Raw genomic sequence first — 11,814 nt, 5'->3', positions numbered from 1 at the left:
TGGGAAAGAGTGTGTGGGTAGTGGAAAGATACAGACTAAAAGTGACATAAGAACAACAGTGGGGGACTGTGTGCATTTCAGTCACGGTGAATGTACAGTCATTTTTACATCAAAACCATAGAAGCTTACACAATTGAAACTACAGTTCCTATTTTTAATTTCATCGTGTTGCTTTTAACTAAGCTAAAATGAAATTCTTACCTCTTATTATAATGAATATGTTGACATGATGATAAATAAATACACATTCATAAAATAAACACCCTAGCTCTTATATTGATCATCTTCACTCTTACTGCTTTATCAAAGCAATATCTGCCACCCTTGCCCTCCTTTGAAAATAGGCATATTTTTAGGATAAAAAATACATCATGGACACCAGAGACAAGGTCCAGGAGGACAAACCCTTGGTAGGAAGCTTGCCAGAAAGAGGAGTAGGGGGAGGGGGAGTGCAGTTAAGCCAGAAAATGAATCACTATGACAATGATCGCTGGAAACGATCACTCTGGGCAAGAACTGGGTGCTGAAAGGAGTTAAAGTGATATGCATGATATCCCTTCAGTAATAATATTGCAAACCACAGTGCCTAAAAGAAAAAAAGGAAAGAGACAGAGAGAGGCAGTCCAAAGGGTATAAGAGGGAAATTGAGGACATTGGTAGTGGGAAATGTATATTGGTGACGGATATGGGTACTGTATAATTGAGATTCAACCATGAACAACCTTGCAGCTGTGTATCTCACATTGATTCAATTAAAAAGATTTATTACCAAAAGGCGGGCCAAGTCCTTACCCTGACAAAGCCTGGCCAGCTGCACCCACCACCCACAATTGCCACTTCATCAATGATGACCCAACTTCATTGCTTAACTACTGATCTCTGCAGAGACACCTAACCAACCAAACACCCATATATGCCAGTATTAGGGCTAACATCATCAGTACTTTGTCAGAGTGACAAACCTCTTCACCCTTACCAGAGTCCCAGAAGGTCTGGCAGCTGATAACATGCCCACAGGCACCACAATGTCAGCCATAGAACAGACTCAGTACTAAGCCCTAATCTGTGCTGGATGCATCTCAAAAAATCGAAATAAATAAATACATCATGGGTACAGAGAGATAATACAGGAATTAAGGTGCCTGCCATGTATGCTGCTGACCCGAGTTCAATCCCCAGCACCACATATGGTCTCCAAGCCCCGTGAGGAGTGATTCCCTAAGCACAGAGCTAGAAATAAACCTTGAGCTATGCTGGTATAGCCCCAGAACAAATACATCAATGTTACGCTTTGAGTAAATGCCATTCTCAAAATAGAATTTTGTTTGTTTTATGATGAATAGTGTAAAAATACCAATATTTATGACTAATAAATATAGATTAAAAGTTTTACTGGACAAAGTAGAGGAAAGAGTGAATATCAGTCATGCCTTATGAGGTCAGCAGAGAAAGAGGAATTGCTAAGGAGAAAGTCTGACAAAAGAAATGGTCTGAAGAGCTCATACTTAGCACAAAGGACTAATGCACATATGTTTCATGTAGAAGACCAGTTTCAATAGCTGGCATTGAGAGGCCCCCAGCACCATTAGAAGAGGCTCCAAGTAATATACCACAAGTAGCCCCTAAGCATAGCCAAGATAACTCAAAAACTAAAAATAAATAAATAAATAAATAAATAAATAAATAAATAAAGGACCTGGAGAAGAACCAGGAAGAATTTCCTACCCATCTTGGTGACCCCAAATTCATTTCTACCTAATTATATATAATAGCATTCCCTTCAAATAATGGAATATAACAAAGGTAATTTCCTTGTGGGTTATAAGGCCAGAATTATATTCTTTTAATCCAAGAGTCTAAATTTGTAATATCAGGAGCTAGAGTGATAATACAGCATATAGAACAATTGTCTTGCATACAACCAACCAGGGTTCGATCCCCAGCACTTCATATGTCCCGTGAGCAGCAGCATCCCTAAGCACAGGGGTAAGTTCTGAGTATAGCTGGGTATGGTCCCAAAACAAACAAAAAAAGTTAATAGTCATTAGAGTATATCACAGATTCTAAATATCACAGATGTTTATAATCCTCACGTCCTTTTCCTAGGAAGGATCTATCTATAGTAAATATCTCATTCACCCCAGTCTCAGTAAACCACCATTTGAGGCAACAAATAACTTTCTTCCAGTATAAAACCAAATAGATAAGATTAACTGGCTAATATTTCTCCTTATCTGTAAATAGAACAATTCTCTTCTATGTTCAAAGTCAAAAGCTGATTCTGTACACTTCACTGAATAACAGAACTGATCAATGAAGTATTTTTGCCAAGATGTAAGTAAATTGTGTGAGGCAAAATTCAGTATTTTGAGAATGAATTAGTCATCCAAAGAGACAAATGCTGATTTCTTCCCTGAATAAGAAGAAAACAAGATAGACTATGAACTGTGATAAAGACAGTTAAGCCATACTTAGCTATCCCCCAAACCACAGGGCAGAGTTCAGAGAGGGATGTACCCTGGCTCAGCTCTGAACCTCTCAAGTTCAACCTCAGGAAAAAGTAAGGATTTTCCCCTTCAAAAAAGAAAGGTTAGGGCCTTTAGAGATAGTACTGTGTAGCAGATAGGGCACTTGCCTTGTACACAGCTAACCCAAGTTCAACCCACAGCATCCATATGATTTCCCAAACACTAATAAGAATAACTCCTGAGTATTACAGGATATGCCTCACCATAAAAAAAAAGAAAAAAGAAAAAAAGAAAATTTAAGGGAAGGCACAGTGAAAAGCTAGGGCCTCTAAGAGACTATTAGTTTTAAGGAACTTGTGTTAGCCAATCTCTTTTCAGCCAAGACTGATTTTTAAATTAGCTGCATTACATTTTTTATAGAATAAGTCCACCATAGGTATCAAGATATATTATTGTGTTCACAGTGGAAATTACAAGTAGCACAGACATATTTTATGTAAATGGCCCAGGGAATAGTTTATGATTATGCATTTGGCATTCAGTATGCATCAATGAGTGCTGTAAAACAATGGATCAAATGTTTATAATTAGACTGAAAATCTAGATATGGAGTTAAATACATAGTGTGATTGCAACTATTAATAACTCCTATTCATTGAAAACTTTTGTTTGTTCCCAGTTAGTGACACAATATTGTAAAGGAATATACAACCATCTATACACTTCACAGTCAAAAAAAAAAAAAAAAACTTAGGGTTAAGTATCTTTTCCAAGATAAATAATAAAATTAAAAAATAAAACCCTAGTGTCACAAAGACAAAATAGTAAAATTATATAATGGCTTTGCATTTTTTTTGCTTTATATATTATCTATAGTGTTTCTTTCATTCTATAATGTTAGGTGGAAATTTTTATAAAGTATTTCTGTTTAGACTCTAGTATAGGAGAGATCCAAATTCATTCTTTTTCCTTAAGTGAAAGTGCTCAGGAAAAAATGGCATGTAATAATTGTTTGAAAGATATAGACAGCACAAGACAATAATCTTTGCCAGAGATGAAAGAATAATAATTTATTCCTAGGAGTTCCACAACTCTGCCTGGAGAGCACATCCAGACTACAGTATAGGTTGAGCAGAAGACAAAAAAGCCCAGAATCCAATCTTGATAAGTTGACTGAAATGACTTAATTTTTGAAGAAGCCAAAGTAACTAGAATTTCAGGATATAACTACTCCAGAAGTGATTCCTATTTTCTACAGAAATTTTTCTTTGATTCAGCATGAACATAAAGAAACACTAAAGTCAGAAGAAAACACAACAGAGAAACACAGAAAAAAAAAGTCTCGCTCAAGTGGCATATTAGAATTCCTCTGTCTGTGAAGGTTCTGCCCTGCTGTGCCCTTGATGACTCTGAGAACTTGAAGGGACCTGTTGACTTTGCTTGTGTCTCTTTTCTGAATCCCTGAACCTCTCCTTAGAGGGCTAGGAAGGGCCCCCACACACACACAAAAAAAAAAAAACTGTCACCTAGAGGCCACGTACTCTTTCTAACCAATGACCCCACCACAACACGCAGAAAAAAATCACACTACAAGTGTGACAATGGAGAAACCTCGCAGGCAAACACCATGCACAGAGAATGAAGATGATAGCTCTGATTAACTATCTGATTAACCTCTCAGATAAAGAGTTTAGAATAGAAATATGGAGGATGTTCGTAGAACCCAAGTGGCAGAGCACAAATGTAGTATGTGTAAGGCCCTAGCTTCAGTCCCAGTACTACATCATGCCCCCTCCCTCATGCACCTTACCGCCATCAAGCATTACATGTTTTCCAGGTGGAGGCAAAAAGCACCAGAGTGTTCTTTTTAAAAAACAGACAAAAGGCTGGAAATAAAATATGCTTATTAGAGCCAGTACATTATTTAAAAATGTGAAATAAAATGGTTGGAAACTATTGCTTCAATGTCAGGGCAAATCAGCAGTACATTAAAGACTGATATATATTCCAAACTAACAAAGATTAAGAACAAAACTCATCAATACCAGAAAGCATCAAAATGACTCAACTGAACTCAACAAATAAATTTAACTAAAAAGACAAATGTATCTAAAGAAATAGAATTAATTAGCTTAGTTCATAAAATTCACAATATTTGGCTCCCAAGTAAAAATTATCAAGCAAATATTTATATCAGAGAGCATAGAATCCAAATTTAAAAAAAGGCTATAAGAAGCGGAGATGGTCACTTCTTAATGATCAAGGGATATGTACATCAGGAAGAACTCACACACATAAACATTTATTAATCTAAGTAAGGACCAGCAAAATATTTAAAACAACTACTAGTAGACTTAAAGGGGGATATTGATGGCAACACAATAATAGTTGAAGACTTCAACACTGTTCTATAATTTCTTAATAGATCAATTCAACTAAAACCCAACAAGAAAACATTGGCTTTGAATGAATAAATGGAAAACATAGGCTTAGAAAAAAATAGAGAGAGAGAATTTTATACTCCAAATTCAAATACACATTCTTCTCCAATGCACAGAGGACATTCTCCAAATTAGAACACTTGCTGAGACACAAAACATACCTCCTCAAGTTAAAGTGGATATAAATTATATCAACCATCTATTCAGACCATAATGCACTAAAAATGTAAGTTAATCACAAACAGAAAGGAAGAAAAAAGCTCAAACACCTGGAAAGTAAACAACTCACTATTGAACTACCAGTGGGTCAAAGAGCAAATTAGAGATAAAATCAAATTACTCCTTGAAACTAATGAAAATAAGAATCTTATTATTCAAGGAACGATTATATTATAATAATATTCCTTGAAAAAAATTCAGGGAATAATTTTTATCAGAACTTGTAGGACACAGAAAAGCAGTATTAAAAGGAAAGTTCATAGCAGTGAAAGCATATATTAAATAAACTCACTGCTCAGTTTAAGAAACTAAAATGGCAGACCAGAAGATATAGTACAGCATTGTCTTTTTTTCAATAAATGAGTGCAATCATTCTGTCACTCTCCCTCTGACTCATTTCTCTCAGTTGATACTCTCTATGTCTATCCATGTATAAGCAAATTTCTTGACTTCTTTTTTTCTTAACAGCTAAATTCCATTGTGTAGATATATCACAATTTCTTTAGCCACTTATATGTTCTTAGGCATTTGGGCTGTTTCCAGATTCTGGCTACTAAAATATCAATTTCTAGTTTTTTGGAGAATATCTATATTGTTTTCCAAAAAGGCTGAACCAATCTACATTCGCCCCAGCAGTGAATGAAAGTCCCTTTTCTCACATCCATGCTAGCACTGGTTGTTCCTGTTCTTTGTGATGTGTGCCAGTCTCTGTGGAGTGAAATAATATCACATTGTTGTTTTGATTTGCAGCTCCCTGATGACAAATGATGTGGAGATTTTTTCATCTATTTTTTGGTCATTTGTATTTATTCTTTGAGAACATTTCTATTCATCCCTTCTCCCTATTTTTTAATGGGGTTGCATTTTTTTTCTTTAAAGCTCTCCCAGTGCTTTAAGCCCTTATCAGATGGGTATTGAATGAATAATTTCTCCCATTTCATGGACAGTCTTTATATTCTAGTCATCATTTTTTTTGAGGTTCAGACACTTCTTAATTTAATGTAGTCCTATTTGTTTAGCTTTGCTTCCACTTGCTTGGTCAGCGATGTTTCATTCTTGAAGATGTCTTTAACTTCAATGTCACTGTGCGTCTTTCCTAAATTTTCCTTTGTATATCTTAGGGTTTCAGGCCTGATATCAAGAACTTTAGTTCATTTTAATATGACCTATATAGGACGTTAGAAAGAAACCTGAGTTCATTTTTTTTTGCATGTAGCTTAACAGTTTTCCCAGCATCACTTGACAAAAAGGTTTTCCTTATTCCGTTTCATACATTTTGCTCCTTTTTTATTGTTTTTATTTAAACATTATGTTTAAATAAGGTTGTTCATAATATAGGTTTTTATTCACAGATTAAGTTGTTCATGGTTGAATTACAGTCACACAATGTACAATAACCTTCACTAGTGCACATTTCCTGCCACCAATGTTCTCAGTTTCCCTCTCACCCTCCCTGTTGCTCTTTTCTCTCCCACCCACCCTTCTCTGCCTTCCTCTGGAGCAAGCATTTTACCTCTCTCTCTTTCTCTTCTACTCTTCCTCTCTCTCCTTTTTTGACATGGTGGTTTTCACTACTATTAATGAAGGGGTGCCATGCGTATCAATGTATCCCCTTTCATTATTAAAGATTAACTCATCACATACATGATATTCATTTTTATACCACTGATCTGAGGCCAGGTCTTTTTTCCAATATCATGCAGTTTTAATTACTACCACTTTATAGTACAGTTTGAAGTTGGGGAAACTGATGCCACCAGCCACAAATTCTTTTCCCAAGGCTTGCTTTAGCTAATTGAGGGAGGAGTATATTTTTCTCATATAGAGACTAAATCCTTTTTCTTGATTCAAAATGTCAGGCATGACAGTGAAATTAGCAACTAACTGTAATCTTGAGGAAAAGAAGCCAAAATATAAGTCTTAGAAATGATTTTAACATGGAAAAACAGCGAAGGGGTTAAAGGTTATTTAACTGATTTTCTGTAGGGCAGTTGCCTTATAGTTTGTACATGGATGACCATTGGGGTTAAATTCCTGACACTCCATATGGTCCCCCAAGTTTTGCCATGAGTCATTCACTAGCACAGAGCCAAGCTCTGAGCACTGTTAATTGTGTTCCATTAAAAAATTAATAAACTGGCTTTCTGTAAATACACACATACACATAAATACACTCATACTAACACTCACCAGGCATTTTTGTTGCCAGGGAACCACAAAAAATAGAGGCATAAAGAATGAGAGGATGTCTATAACTGAAAGGGTTGTGGAGAAGCGATGTGTAGAAATGTACACAGTACTTTCCTTAGCCAGATTTCATAGTTTTTCAAAACCACTAAATAAGAACATTGCTACATACTGCCAGGATGAGCAGCACATTATCAGGCTCAAGGACAGAATATCTGAGTGGTTGGCTGAGTGTCACCAGAGCAGCCCCCAGATCTCCGGAATATGGCTACCTATTCAAAACCAAGATCATCTAGACTGATTTTCTAGCAATATACCCTCTTTGAAGAACTGGGTTAATGCTTTAAGCATTTAGTTTCTGCCAAACATCATTATCATGTTAGAAGCTTGGTTATTTTTATAAAATGCAAACATAATAAATGCACTTAAAAATATATTCTTATTTTCTGGGGGAGGGGGTCACACCCAGTGGTGCTCAGGAGTCACTCCTGGCTCTGAGCTCAAATATCACTCCTGGCTCTAGGGACCATATGGGATGCCAGGGATTGAACCTGCGGCTGTCCAAGGTCAGCCGCATGCAAGGCAAACTTCCTACCACAGTGCTATCACTCCAGTCCCTACAAATAGTTCTGATGTCAAAAATCAAAGAAACTATCTTACACTTATGTGTGTAAACAAACCATCACATTGTTTTTGTTGTAATTTAATTTGACTTCTTATAATTATTATTGGTATGTTATAGAAATAACACATCAATGTTTGTGCTCACCACATAGTCACCATCTAGAAGTCAGTTTGTGGCCTACCGAATGTATCTGTGAAGGTCATGTGGCTAGTCTGCTGGAATTTCAGGAACAACTCCACCAATGTGGTCACTGGACCGTATAAAAGAAGGAAACAGCTCCAAGTGGGACAATAAATTGGCTGTAATCATCCCAATAAAAACAGTTAAAGAAAAAGAAAGAGCAATAGTCTTCTGGGATGTTGATTTTCATGTTTATTTTTAGAGGAAATTATGGATTTGTCAGTTTCTATTCTGTGGGTACTGTGAGAAATAAACAATTAAAAGTATTGCTTTCCTGTAAGTTTTTAAAAGAGGCAATAGAATGTATGAGTTAGGTTTTAAGCTAAATTGCATATGCTGTAGAGAGAGTGCAACAAACTGGATACCTGCATATATCCTGGACTCAGTCCCTGGCACAACATGATCCCACAAGATTTTTTACTAGGATTGAGACCTGAGCAGAGAGCCAAGAGTAACCTCTAAGCATCACCAACAACTCCCAAATATATACGTATACATCTCCTTATGTTTATATATGTGTATTTATAGTTATATATAACCTTCTGAAAAATAGGATATAATTGGAATTAAGTATTAAACTATATCTATTATAAACAGATGCATACCTGAAATCTTTTGGACTTTTGAACTCAATACTACTTAAAAATTTTTGTTTCAGATTTCAAAATCATCTGATGTTTAAAGGGTATGCATGGAACTGAGCTTAATCTGGGGTGCTGCATGTACATTTATGCATAAACCCCCAAACTCTGAAAACTTCCCCAAATTTTTAAAAAATAAAGTAAGAATTCAAAATAATTACCTTATTAAAATGAAATGAACTCCACAAGGACACAATTAGGAGACCATGCATGAATAAATTAGAAGTTCCACAAAGTAAAAGAAACCATAATTTTTAAATGTTTACCAACAGTAAACAATGTGCTTTTTCAGATAGTTGTTAAACCTATGCCATCCTCTAAAAAAATATTCCAACCCTCAATATAGATTATAATAATCTATTAGGGTAATACACAAAAGTTAATTCTTTTTGCTTATTTTTTGGACCACACCAGCTGGCTTACTTCTGGTTCTCTGCCCAAGGATCACTCCAGGCTCAAGGTTATGTGCAGAGCCAGGGATTAAACCCAGGTCAGCTGCACACAAGACAAGCACCTTAACCCCTTGTATTATCTCTCCATTTCAGTTGAGTCTTTTTTCCCCTTAAACAGAACTAAAAACCTTTTCATTATATTCTGTTCAATAGTTTCAACTCTTGTTTTGTATATGGCAGCTAACCAATGAAAACATTTGTTTTTGTTTATTTTCCTCAAAGGCTGGGAGCTTATCAAAAGTTCTAGGCATCCAGTATTAAGAAACTTCTAGAACAACCTGCCTCTCAGGCTGCTCCAATGCCATCAAATTAACTTCTTTCATATTTAAGTTCTCAAATAGCAACAGCACAAGTGAAATAAAATATTATTAATAATAATAATAATAATAATAATAAACTAGCCCCAGAAGCGGCCTTATTCTCCACCTTGATCTTCCATGTGCTGATGTGGCCCCACTCTAGTCAGCCTTTGGCCCCCCATCTCCTCCTGACTGAATGTCATGCCTTCTATTAAGTTGCAGAGAGTGCTGATGGAGAGATATTTGAAGTCGATGTAGAAATTACGAAACAATCTGTAACTATCAAAACCATGTTGGAAGATTTGAGAATGGATGATAAAGAAGATGATGATTCAGGTCCTCTCCCAAATGTTAGTGCAGCAATATTAAAAAAAAAAAAAAAGTTATTCAGTGGTGCACTCATCACAAGGATGACCTCTCTCTTCCTTTCACATCTATGCTAATTATAGATCCATTCTTTCTCCAACAGCCCTCATCATTTGATTTCCCCTTAAGCCTTTCTCCTATTATCAATGTCCACTGGTTTGTCTTTTTATTTTTGTTTTGTTTGCTAATTTCTTATATTTCTATAAGATACACAGGGATGAAATTATTCAATACTTATCTTCTTCTGACATGAAATTTGCGTGGATGATGAAAGGATGATAAGAACAAAGAAAAGTGAACAGATGATATCCCTGTTGGGGATATCACCAAGAATTTTTGAAAGTGGACCAAGGAACACTTTTTGAACTTATTCTGGCTGCAAGCTACTTAGATATCAAATGTTTGCTTGATGTTCCATGCAAAACCATTGCCAATATGATCAAGGGGAAAACACCTGAGGAGATTCATAAAACCTTCAATATCAAAAATGACTTTACTAAAGAGGAAGCCCATGTACATAAAGAGAACCAGGGGTGTGAGGAGAAGTGAAATGCTCTTCCTGATGCTGTAACACTGTAAGGACGATTCCAAGTACTAGCTGCACTGCTCTGTTTGTGAATGTTAATATTAGACAAACTGTAGGTGAATGTAGCAGCAAATAAGTTCTATTAGCAGAACGATTATCCTCATTGCAAGTGTAGTTCAAGTAGAGATTCCAGATCTACTTCTTGAGTTCCTTTTTATATAATCAAAAGTTTGCCTTCCCCCATTTTTTTGCTCTGAATAAAACTAAACTGTTATTTAAAAAAAACTAGCCCTAAATAAGCAAATGAATAAAAAAAAAACTCAATTAACTGCCATTCCAAACAAGAGTATAATTAAAATACTCTTACTGTGATGGGGATAGTGTAATTTCACTCTTCAACAGCCCTCATCTTTTGATCTCCCTCTAACCATAGCTCCTATTATCAGTGTCCGTTGATTTGTCTTTTTATTTTTGTTTTGTTTGTTAATTTCTTATATTTCCATATGTCATACATAGGTGAAATTATTCAAGACATCTTTTTCTTCGAACATTTAATTTGCATAATTTCCTCAATCTCTTTTCATATTGCTGTAAAAATGCCACATTTTAAATAACATAAATAAACTGAAGGGTTTCAGCATCTATAAACTGAAACTATTGTTTATATTTTCACAATTTCCAAAATCGTGTACAGATTTAATGTAATTCCAATCAAAACCTCAATGGCATTTTTTTACAGAATAGAAAGTCCATGCCTGAAGTTCAGTTAGAACCACATAAATCTTGAAAAACCAAAACAATTTTGAACAATGGAGATGTTACATTCTGATTTCAAAATACAATAGAAAGCTACAGTTATCAAAATGGCACAGCATTAAAAACAGACACTGAGGAGCCGATGGGATAGCACAGCAGTAGGGCATTTACCTTACACACAGATGCCCAAAATGGACCTGGGTTCAATCCTTGGCATCCATATGGTTTCCCAAGCCAGGAGTGATTTCTGAGTGCAGTGGCAGGAGTAACCCTGAGCATAACAGGTGTGGCCCAAAAACCAAAAACAAACAAACAACAACAAAAAAAAAAACAGACACTGAGGCATCTTCAAGGAGGGAAGGCCACTGAACAAGCAAGTGGAAATGGAGATAAACAAATAATACTACATTAAACTGAAAAGGAAACAGTAACTAGAATACAAGGGCTACCCACAGAATGAGATAAACTATTCACCAGACATTTTCTCAAAGAAGAAATACAGATGGCCAAAAGGCACATGTAAAAATGCTCCATATCACTAATCATCAAGAAGATGCAAATCAAAACAACAATAAGGTATCATCTCACACTACAGAGAATGGCACACTCACTAAGAACAAAAACAACCAGTGCTGGTGTGGATGTGAGGAGAAA

General features: G+C 35.8%; 1 pseudogene; it reads left to right on the top strand.

Annotated features, from left to right (window-relative positions):
- The first annotated feature begins 9,713 nt into the window (after positions 1-9,713).
- On the top strand, positions 9,714-10,427 carry LOC126004098 (S-phase kinase-associated protein 1-like; annotated as a pseudogene).
- Positions 10,428-11,814: the final 1,387 nt, after the last annotated feature.

Source organism: Suncus etruscus, chromosome 3, assembly GCF_024139225.1.
Source record: "Suncus etruscus isolate mSunEtr1 chromosome 3, mSunEtr1.pri.cur, whole genome shotgun sequence".
Lineage (NCBI taxonomy): Eukaryota > Metazoa > Chordata > Mammalia > Eulipotyphla > Soricidae > Suncus > Suncus etruscus.
This window is presented reverse-complemented; position numbering and strand designations above follow the sequence as displayed.